The sequence below is a fragment of the Papio anubis genome, chromosome 17 (genome assembly GCF_008728515.1).
Source record: "Papio anubis isolate 15944 chromosome 17, Panubis1.0, whole genome shotgun sequence".
Classification (NCBI taxonomy): domain Eukaryota; kingdom Metazoa; phylum Chordata; class Mammalia; order Primates; family Cercopithecidae; genus Papio; species Papio anubis.
In genome coordinates, this window is record NC_044992.1 from 49324565 (window position 1) to 49335030 (window position 10466).

The 10466-nt window shown below is 51.4% G+C and overlaps 1 protein-coding gene across 1 annotated transcript in view; it reads right to left on the minus strand.

The window, feature by feature from the left end:
• RAB5C (RAB5C, member RAS oncogene family) overlaps nucleotides 1–7527 on the minus strand; it is a 30905-nt gene extending 23378 nt beyond the window's left edge. The window contains exon 1 of the mRNA XM_009190662.2: nucleotides 7381–7527. The gene's annotated coding sequence lies outside the window, so the exon portion shown is untranslated. The remainder of the gene's footprint in view (nucleotides 1–7380) is intronic.
• Between the last annotated feature and the right edge of the window lie 2939 nt (nucleotides 7528–10466).

The window sequence follows — 10466 nt, forward strand, 5'->3', positions numbered from 1 at the left end:
AGGCCGAGGCGGGTGGATCACCTGAGGTCAGGAGTTTGAGATCAGCCTGACCAACATGGAGCAACCCCATCTCTACTAAAAATACAAAAAATTAGCCGGCTGTGGTGTCACATGCCTGTAATCCCAGCTACTTGGGAGGCTGAGGCAGGAGAATTTCTTTAACTTGGGAGGCGGAGGTTGCAGTGAGCTGAGATTGCGCCATTGCACTCCAGCCTGGGCAACAAGAGCAAAACTCTGTCTCAAAAAAAAAAAAAAAAGAAGTGGGCGAGGCTGGGCACAGTGGCTCATGCCTATAATCCCAGCACTGTGGGAGGCCAAAGCGGGCAGACCATGAGGTCAGGAGTTTGAGATCAGCCTGACCAACATGGTGAAACCCGTCTCTACTAAAAATACAAAACTAGACAGGCATGGTGGTGCACACCTGTAATCCCAGCTACTAGGGAGGCTGAAGCAGGAGAATCACTTGAATCTGGGAGGCAGAGGTTATAGTGAGCAAGATTTGTACCACTGCACCACTCCAGCCTGGGCGAGAGGGCAAGACTCCATCTCAAAAAAAAAAAAGAAAAAAGAGGTAGGCAGGTGTTTGGTGTTTGCTTTAAGGACAGGTTTGAATGTCTGCCCTCTCCTTTAACAAATTCAGTAGGGGGCCTACTATGCTGAATGCCATGCCAGGTCCTAAATACTCAAACAGGACCCGATCTGTGCCCCTAAAGGGCTCACCCACCAGAGAATGAGGCAGGTAAGGAACAATGAGATAGCAGTTGAGAAGACAGCTCATGTAGGAGACAAGCCCTCAGTCCATTTGAGGCAAGACAAGGCTTCACAGAGGAAGTGGCATTCAAACTGAGCTTCCAGAGAAAAGTAGGGAGACGCAGTTTCCAGGCACATGAGGTGGAGGAGAGCCTTCTAGGCAAAGTGAACAGTAGGCATTTAGCCCGGAGATGGGTCAAGGAGAGGCTGTATTGAATAGTGATAAGAGCACACCCTTTCTCTGCCATTACTACATAGCCCCCAGCTCTAACATGGGGATTAAACACGGAACCTACCTCCTGGGGTTGTCGGAGGATTAGGAGTCAATACATACTTAGGGCTCAGAAGAGTGCCTGGCACATGGCAAAAATAAAAGTTTAGCTTTTATTTGTATTACTGTTCTTATACATAGAGGATGGGGCTATTTACTTGGAAAACTAATCTCTTACAATACCAAGCTATTAATGCAGAGGACTCCAAAAACATTCCAATTCTCCTCTGCCAAGATTGCTGAAAGCACAATTACCTGGATTTTGGCACATCCCAGTTTATAAATTCTACCTAAAGCAGTGCTTCTCAAATAGCCCCAGCATATGTACCCTTCCCTCAAGTCAGGGGAGAGGAAACTCCCAGGAATCTGGGAGTCGAACCCAAAGCAGCTGGCTACAACCAAAATGCTATCTTTGGCTGGGCGCAGTGGCTGATGTATAATCCCAGCACTTTGGGAGGCCAAAGTAGGAGGATCACTTGAGCCCAGGAATTCTGAGACCAGCCTGGGCAACATGGCAAAACCCTGTCTCTCCTAAAAATACAAAAACTAGCCGGGCATGGTGGTACATGCCTATAGTCCCAGCTACTCAGGAGGCTGAGGTGGGAGGATCACTTGGCACCAGGAGGTCAAGGCTGAAATAAGCCGTGATCATACCACTGCATTCCAGCCTGGGTGAGAGAGGTCCTGTCTCAAAAATAAATAAATTAATTAATTAATTAATGAAAGTTTCCTGTGTTAGCTTCAATTCATGCAAACTTTGCATTCCAATCTATAATAGTTCCAGGACTGTTTTAATATTAAAACACTTACAACTGAGTAAGACTGAAGTGGCACAGCATTCTCTTCTATAAAATGGGAATACAACTCACATCAATTCTGTTCAATGTCTACGAAATGAGACAATTTGTGAAACCATCAAGCAACGTACAAGGCATCCCAGCAAACATTTTGTTTTCGTTTTAGAGATGGGGTCTCATTATGCTGCCCAGGCTGGTCTTTTTTCTTTCTTTCTTTCTTTCTTTTTTTTGTTTTTTTTTTTTTTTTTTGAGACGGAGTCTCGCTCTGTCGCCCAGGCTGGAGTGCAGTGGCCAGATCTCAGCTCACTGCAAGCTCCACCTCCTGGGTTTACGCCATTCTCCTGCCTCAGCCTCCCGAGTAGCTGGGACTACAGGCGCCCGCCACCTCGCCCGGCTAAGTTTTTGTATTTTTTTTTAGTAGAGATGGGGTTTCACCGTGTCAGCCAGGATGGTCTCGATCTTCTGACCTCGTGATCCGCCCGTCTCGGCCTCCCAAAGTGCTGGGATTACAGGCTTGAGCCACCGCGCCCGGCCTCTTTCTTTTTTTTTTTTGAGGTAGAGTCTTGGTCTGTTGCCTAGGCTGGAGTGCAGTGGTGCAGCCTTAGCTCACTGCAACATCCGCTTCCCATGTTCAAGTGCCTCCCAGGTTCCTGCCTCAGCCTCCTGAGTAGCTGGGATTACAGGCATGTGCCACCACGCCTGACTAATTTTGGTATTTTTAGTAGAAATGGGGTTTCACCATGTTGGCCAGGTTGGTCTCGAACTCCTGACTTCAGGTGATTTGCCTGCCTCAGTCTTCCAAAGTGCTAGGATTACAGGCATGATCCACCACCCCTGGCCCCCAGGCTGGTCTTGAACTCCTGGGATCAAGTGATCCTCCCGAACTGCTGGGATTACAGGCATGAGTTGCTGTGTCCTGCCTCAGCATACATTTGGTACACATGTTGAATCAGAATCAGTGTTGAGGGCTAGGCACAATTACCTGAGGTCAGGAATTCAAGACCAGCCTGGCCAACATGGAGAAACCCTGTCTCTACTAAAAATACCAAAATTAGCCTGGCATGGTGGCACACGCCTGTAATCCCAGCTACTCAGGAGGCTGAGGCAGGAGAATCGCTGGAGCCCAGGAGGTAGAGGTTGCAGTGAGCCAAGATTGCACCATTGCACTCCAGCCTGGGAGACAAGAGTGAAACTCCGTCTCAAAAAAAAAAAAAAAAAATTGGCCAGGCACGGTGGCTCATGCTTCTAATCCCTGCACTTTGGGAGGCCAATGAGGCAGGCAGATCACCTCACCTGAGGTCAGGAGTTTGAGACTAGCCTAGTCGACGTGGTCAAACCCCGTCTCTACAAAAATACAAAAAAAAATCAGCCAGGCATGATGGCGGGTGCCTGTAATCCCAGCTACTCAGGAGGCTGAGGCAGGAGAATCACTCGAACCTAGGAGGCAGAGGTTGCAGTGAGCCTGGGCGATACAATGAGACTGTCTCAAAAAAAAAAAAAAAAAAAAAAAAAGAACCTTCAAATCCTTACCTACCAATCAGAGGCAACTGCTGTTTTGTGGGGATCTAGTCTGTGCCAGCACTCGACTAGCTCCTTTCTTTGTTTCTAATTCTGCAAGGTATTTAGCATCGCCATTTTACCAGAAGAAACATAGGCTCAGTGAGGTCAAGTAACAAGCCCAAGGTCACACAACTGGTAAGTGGGGAAATCAGGATCAGAACTCAGGTCCAATTGCCTCTGAAGTTCTAGTGCCTTCCACCCGACCACACGGCCTGTTTACTGGGCAAGGGCTAGAAGCAGAAGGTCTGGCTGGGTGCAGTGGCTCACACCTGTAATCCCAGCACTTTGGGAGGCCGAGGCGGGCGGATCACAAGGTCAGGAGATTGAGACCATCCTGGCTAACACGGTGAAACTCCATCTCTACTAAAAATACAAAAAAATTAGCCAAGAATGGTGGCGGGCACCTGTAGTCCCAGCTACTGGGGAGGCTGAGGCAGGAGAACGGCATGAACCTGGGAGGCGGAGCTTGCAGTGAGCCAAGATTGCGCCACTGCACTCCAGCCTGGCGACAGAGCGAGACTCCACCTCAAAAAAAAAAAAAAAAAAAAAGTAGAAGGTCTGAGAAGTACTTGCTTGGTGGGGCTGAATTTAAATGTGTGATCTTGCTCTGTTTCCCTGTAAATTCTAGTGACAGGAGTTCCTGGTGGCAAGCCGCATTCTTCCCACTTGTAAGCAGCAGGCAGCAGCACAGGGGAAACAGAGGACTAACCAGAGGCCCGCTCTGCTGCTTCCCCCTTAACCCTGCCCAGTGGGACCCCTGAGTTCACTCGCTTTGACTTTCATTTTCTAGCCATTAAGACTTTCAGGTTCCCCAAAAAATTAATGACACGTAGATGTCAGCAAACTCTCAGGCCCTGAAGAGTACTGACTTGGGACTTCTAACTGTCTTGGTCCTCACAGGCAGAGGAGAAGGGGGTCAAGAGAGAAGACAGGAGGTTAGGTAGAGGTTGGGGAAGAAAACGAAAACAGAGGAGCGCCAGTGATGAGGAGGGCTAAAGGGTTAAGAGTCTGCCCTTGTGCCACGGCGCGCTCACCCTGCATGTTCATTCATTTAACAAACAAACCAGGCGGAAGAAGGGCCCACTGTTAGAAGATCAGGCCACATCTGACCCCAAATCCAAGCCCTAGCTCTACCACTTTCTAAATGTATGATCTCAGGCAAACTACTTAAGTTCCTTCTGCATCCCCTCTAAAGCAGGGACACATATTTGCCTTATCTTACTCAAAAAAAAAAAAAAAAGTAATAACAAAAATTAAAAACAAAGTGGGGAAACAAATCCCAGTATTTCCCAGGGCACCTATGAGGAATATGTATGAAAATAACTTTGCAACTTTAAAATGATTTTTAAAAACTTAGTGTTACAGCCCCTCTACAGTTTAACAGTCCACTAATTGTGAGAGGCAAGAGGGCAGGAGAGGAACAGCATCAGAAAGGAAGGGTTTCTGGCGCACATGGAGCCATCGCTCTTTCTGCTAGGCAGAGTGAGACCTCTCCTTGGACTCTATAATTTCTGGATGCCAGAAGTGGCTGCATAACGACCCAAAGCACTGAGGCCTTCCTCGTCTCTCTAAATGGCAGAGCTTCCCCTTCAAAAGTCATTTCAGGTCAGGTGTGGTGGCTCACACCTGTAATCCTAGCACTTTGGGAGGCTGAGGTGGGTGGATCACCTGAGGTCAGGAGTTCCAGACCAGCCTGGCCAACATGGTGAAACCCCATCCCTACTAAAAATACAAAAATTAGCTGGGCATGGTGGCACATGCCTATAATCCCAGCTACTTAGGAGGCTGAGGCAGGAGAATCCCTTGATCTCAGGAGGCGGAGGCTGCAGTGAGCCAAGACTGCGCCACTGCACTCCAGCCTGGGCAACAAACAAAGCTCTGTCTAAAAAAAAAGAAAAAATTCGTTTCAGAGTCAGAGCTGGGAGACCATGTCCAGATAAAGGAAAGAAGATCTCCTCAGAAGCCTGGTCGGCCTCATCCCAGCACTCATGAAGAGTGACAAACTACGTTCTACTCCTGAAGACGTAAGTCTGGTCAGAGACCAATGGCCAGTGAGCAGTCAGGCCTCTCTGGCCCTGCCGCTCAGATGCCCAGGCTGACCAGATCAGAGAAACTAGATTGGCTGAAGAAGTCTCCAATGAGCCCCAAAGGAACCCACACAGATACAGAGCTTGTGATCCAGCTGTTGACCCTAATAACGAAGGCTTCTTCTGTTGTCCAATAAAAAGTGAAATAAGTAGGCCGCACACAGTGACTCACACCTGTAATCCCAGCACTTTGGGGGGCTGAGGCGGGTGGATCACCTGAAGTCAGGAGTTCGAGACCAGCCTGGCCAACATGGTGACACGCCTTCTCTACTAAAAATACAAAAATTAGTAGGGCGTGGTGGTGGATGCCTGTTAATCCCAGACACTTGGGAGGCTGAGGCAGGAGAATCACTTGAACCAAGGAGGCAGAGGTTGCAGTGAGCCGGGATCACGCCACTGCACTCCTCTAGCCTGGAGGATAGAGCAAGACTCCATCTCGAAAATAAACAAACAAAAAAGTGAAATAAGTACATCCTAGGTCTACTCAAAAGAATGTAGGAATCAGACACTAGCCGCTGTCCAGAAGCACTCAAACACACCTCAAGGTCAAAAGACAGCACTTTTAAGTGGCACGCAAGGGTGGTAAAGGTAGCCCAGAACACTGAAGTGCTACAGAAGTTCCCACAAACTGCATGGCTTTCTGTCCCTTCCTTCACTGTAGATAGCAAGGATAGGTCATGGCCTCAGAGCCAGGCTACTCCTCATTAAGGCACAGTCTCCGGCCTGTACTTTGGCCACATAACAAAGCTTGGTCTGAGACAGCAGCTATTTCACACACCAAAGCCCCAAGCAACAGACAAGGATCATAGTCAACATGCTTGAGGGAACCTGCACTTTCTGGCATGTATGGGAATTCCTTGGGCTACAGTTAAAAATCCTGAGCTGCCATTGTGAACTTGACTTAGTCCTCAGTAATAAGTCCAAGCCCAGACGGGACTGGAGACAGACCCTGGCGTGCCATGGACCTGTTGCTCAGCGTGGGGTGTGTGTGTGTGTTTGGGAGTGGGAAAGAGATAGCCCTTCAATTCCAGACTCCTCATTTTGGGTCTTATTCTCCTCCCTATAGACACCCGGACAGCAGTCCCAAAAGCAGTCCCTTTGAGGCGGCTTGGAAACCACTCACGTGCTCTGGGAGGACACAGCTGAGCCTGGAGCAAGGGGGAGGGGAAAGAAGATAATGAATGGGCACATCCACCCTGATCTGTGATCTATAGCTAGAATTGAGCAAACCTCAGCTAAATTCTTCAGAGTCAGGAAGAGAGAGACACTCAGAGAACAACATAACTAGAGAACAGGGGCTGGGAGACAGAAGGGGCAAAGCAAGAAAACAGCTCATTGCCAGTAAGTGACCCAAACTTTAAACTCTGCTGAGGTCTTGGTTGGTTCTCTGGCTTGAGGAAAGAGAGGAAGTAAGGAGTTGCGGGAGCGCCAACACACTTCTGTGCGTGTGGAACGGTCTCACCCAGACGACCCCCTCCCCCAAAGGAAATCGAGATATTCCTCTAGGGCTGGAGGGGACAACTGGTTTTGTGGGACAGCAGGAAGGAAAACGGCGACAGACAGCACTCTCCGTCACTTCTAAAAGAGAAGAGGGACAGGTTCCTTCACACCTGGCAAAGATCCTCCGATTCTGGGAGCAGGGGGAGCGGAACTTAGGCACCTCTCTCCCACAACTGGAATGGACAGGCCAGAGGACAGTCACAGCGGTTTCCTTAAGGCTCACGAAAGGTAGGTAAGCTAAGGAAAGAAGCTCCCCATCTCCTGCGGCCCGACGCCTGGGGAACCCCTCAAGAGGGGGCTACGGGTCGGGGGAGGGGTCAGTATCCCCCTAAACTGGGGCTGGGCGGGAGGAAGGGCTGCCCTGGAGATGCTTCAACGCAGGCGAGACACCAGGTCCTGGGACAGGCATACTCACGGCGGCTCCGGGGCGGCGGCGTTACTTGGGGCCGGGGCTCGGACGGGCTCTGCTTCTCTCCCCCCCGGCGGTGTCCCAGGCTCCGGCCTCCACTTCCGCCTTTCAGCCGCTCCGGATCCGGATCTCCACCTCCGCCCCGCCCCTCAATACTCCCAGGTGATTGACAGGGCGGAGAAACCAATGGGAGGCACTCTTGGCCGACCTACCCAGCGGCGCCGGTAGGAACGCGGGAGTGGCGGGAGTGGCGGGAGGGCGCGCGCGAGGGATGGCGGGACTTGTAGTTCGTGGCGATGGGAGGAGTCCGTGGCTGCCTGGGACTTGGGCTTAGGCTGCAGCCGGCTGACCACAAGGCCGATCCCGGCGGGGAACTTTTTATTTTTTTTGAGACGGAGTCTCACTCTGTCGCCCAGGCTGGATTGCAGTGGCGCGATCTCGGCTCACTGCAACCTCCGACTCCCGGGTTCAAGCGATTCTCCTGCCTCAGCCTCCCGAGTAGCTGGGATTACAGGCACGCACCACCACGCCCGGCTAATTTTTGTATTTTTAGTAGAGACGGGGTTTCACCATGTTGGCCAGGCTAGTCTCGAACTCTTGACCTCAGGTGATCCGCCCTCTTCGGCCTCTCAAAGTGCTGAGATTACAGGCCTGAGCCACTGCGCCCAGCCTATGGCCGGGAACTTTTTTTTTTTTTTTTTTTTTGAGACGGAGTCTCGCGCTGTCGCCCAGGCTGGAGTGCAGTGGCCGGATCTCAGCTCACTGCAAGCTCCGCCTCCCGGGTTCACGCCATTCTCCGGCCTCAGCCTCCCGAGTAGCTGGGACTACAGGCGCTGCCACCTCGCCCGGCTATTTTTTGTATTTCTTAGTAGAGACGGGGTTTCACCGTGTTAGCCAGGATGGTCTCGATCTCCTGACCTCGTGATCCGCCCATCTCGGCCTCCCAAAGTGCTGGGATTACAGGCTTGAGCCACCGCGCCCGGCCATGGCCGGGAACTTTTTAAGGCCAAGCCTGCCACCCGGTCACCGCCGGTTCCGGACGCCCCGAGGGAAGGCGGGTGGTGGAGCGTTGGAAGAAGGCAGAGGACTGTGTGTGCAGAATTGGGAAAGAAGAAACATGGTGCGAATGAATATGCATGCGAGGCCTCAGTCCTTTGAACTTGCCGATCTGGAGAAGCCCCTGTCTGCACTTTCCGGCCAAGTCAGCTTGGGAAGCCCGATTGCTGGGGGCGTCTGTGATGGGGAAGGCGATGAAAGCGCTGTAGGAAGGGTTCTCTACAGGATGCTGGGTGAGATCAAACGGAGAGCTTCTGCCACCACCTCCTACTTGGTGCAGGGGGCCGGCACAAAAACCATCTCTGCCTCTGCCTTCCCCTGCTCCCAGCCAGGGTCAGCTCTTCTCTCTGACACGGAATACAGAGCTGGGCAATCTCTGCCTGGGCCCTCTCCATCCGCAAATAAAGACTAGAACTACCCCCACTCTGCACCCCCCCATATGGATCAGGAATATTTGTTTCTTCTACTCGTCTCAATATGGATGGGGCCCGCTCCTGATTCCTCCCACCCTTACCTCTCAACACAGACCAGTACCTCCTCTTCTTTTGCATCTCACCCTCCAGGGACACTACTGAAAACCTGTGTGGAATCAAAGCTCACCAGGGACAGCTGTGGCCATTGTGCCTCTAACACTGGCCAACACCAGGCATATCTTGGAGCCTCAGCTGGAGAATTTACCTGCCTTGGACAACCTGCCACAAAACTGTGCCCACATCTAGTTCCATCTAGTCACCAGGGCGTCTCTTTCTTACATCCGTAACACACAAGACCCCCTTCCACGCCAGTGATCATGAGAAGTGAAAAGGAAGAGGGAAGAGAGGGCTTGTTGGGAGGACAGAGGGGATGGGGCAGAGAGGGATTCCTAGCAGGTTCTGGCTGGTGACAAGCTCTTCCCCCAGCCCCCTTGCCATACCCAGCTCTTGAACAGTTCCTTATATGGGAGGGATGGGTAGTCCCCTGGGCCCACCTTTCCAAGGCTGGAGGTGGGCCAAAGTCAGGACTCTATCCTTTCCACATACTGTGTGTGTATATGGCTGTGACTGGTGTGCAGGGGAGAGAAGCGGGTATAATAGGCCCATAGTGACTAATTAAGTTTTTCCCTCATCCCTGGGGCCCCTGGTGGTGTGAATGTGGTGCCAAGTAGATTGGCTGGTGCCTCTGCCCTTCCTAAAGATAGCAACAGGGCTCTGGGGTGCAGCGGGGGTGAGGGTGGGGAATGATTGCTGTGTTGGCTCCTCCAAAGCCCTGGGGCTCTCAGACTAACCCCCAGAAACACCCGGAGCCAACAACTACAAAAATAAAGAGTTTATTTCCTATCCAAAAGTGAGCCCAGGGTGGTGGGTGGTAGAGGAGAGCTGGAGACCTGGGTGAGTTTTGGAGCAGTCCAGGCCCTGAGTGAGACCATGTTGTAATGGGGGAGAACAGGCTTGGCAGCGGTCTGGGGTCAGGGGAAGGATAGGGAGTGCTGTTGGGATTTTTGAGTTGCTAGCAGCGCAAGAGACCACCTTGAGAGACAGCCTGCAGAGAGACAGAAACAGAGATGTTGACAGACCCACGCCCAGGAGTAGAAGCAGACATTACTGGGCCCAAAAAGCACCTGTTGGGCACAGGGACCTGGGAACACACTGTTAGGTAAGGCACGGGTTGCAAACTCAACCCTTGGGCTCCACCCCTGACATTCCAAATTGGGTGAGGCCCAGCAATCTGCTTTTTATTTTTTTATTTTTTTGAGCCTCCGCGCCTGGCAGAATCTGCATTTTAATAGGATCTCAGGTAGTTCTGATGGACACTCAAGTTTTGGGAACTCAAATACCCACAGAGACCAGACAAAAATTTCAAACAAGGGAAGCTAGCCGGGTGTCGGGAGATGATCAAGAAACGTGTGACAGCGAAGCAGAGTGCAGAGCAGATCCCATGTAAAGAGGACAGTGGCCACCCAGCCCCAGCTGATTGCCAATTATTGCCAGATGGAATGTTGGCCCATGGTAGCCAGATGTCCTGAGGTTTTTTTGTTTGTTTGTTTGAGACAAGGTCTC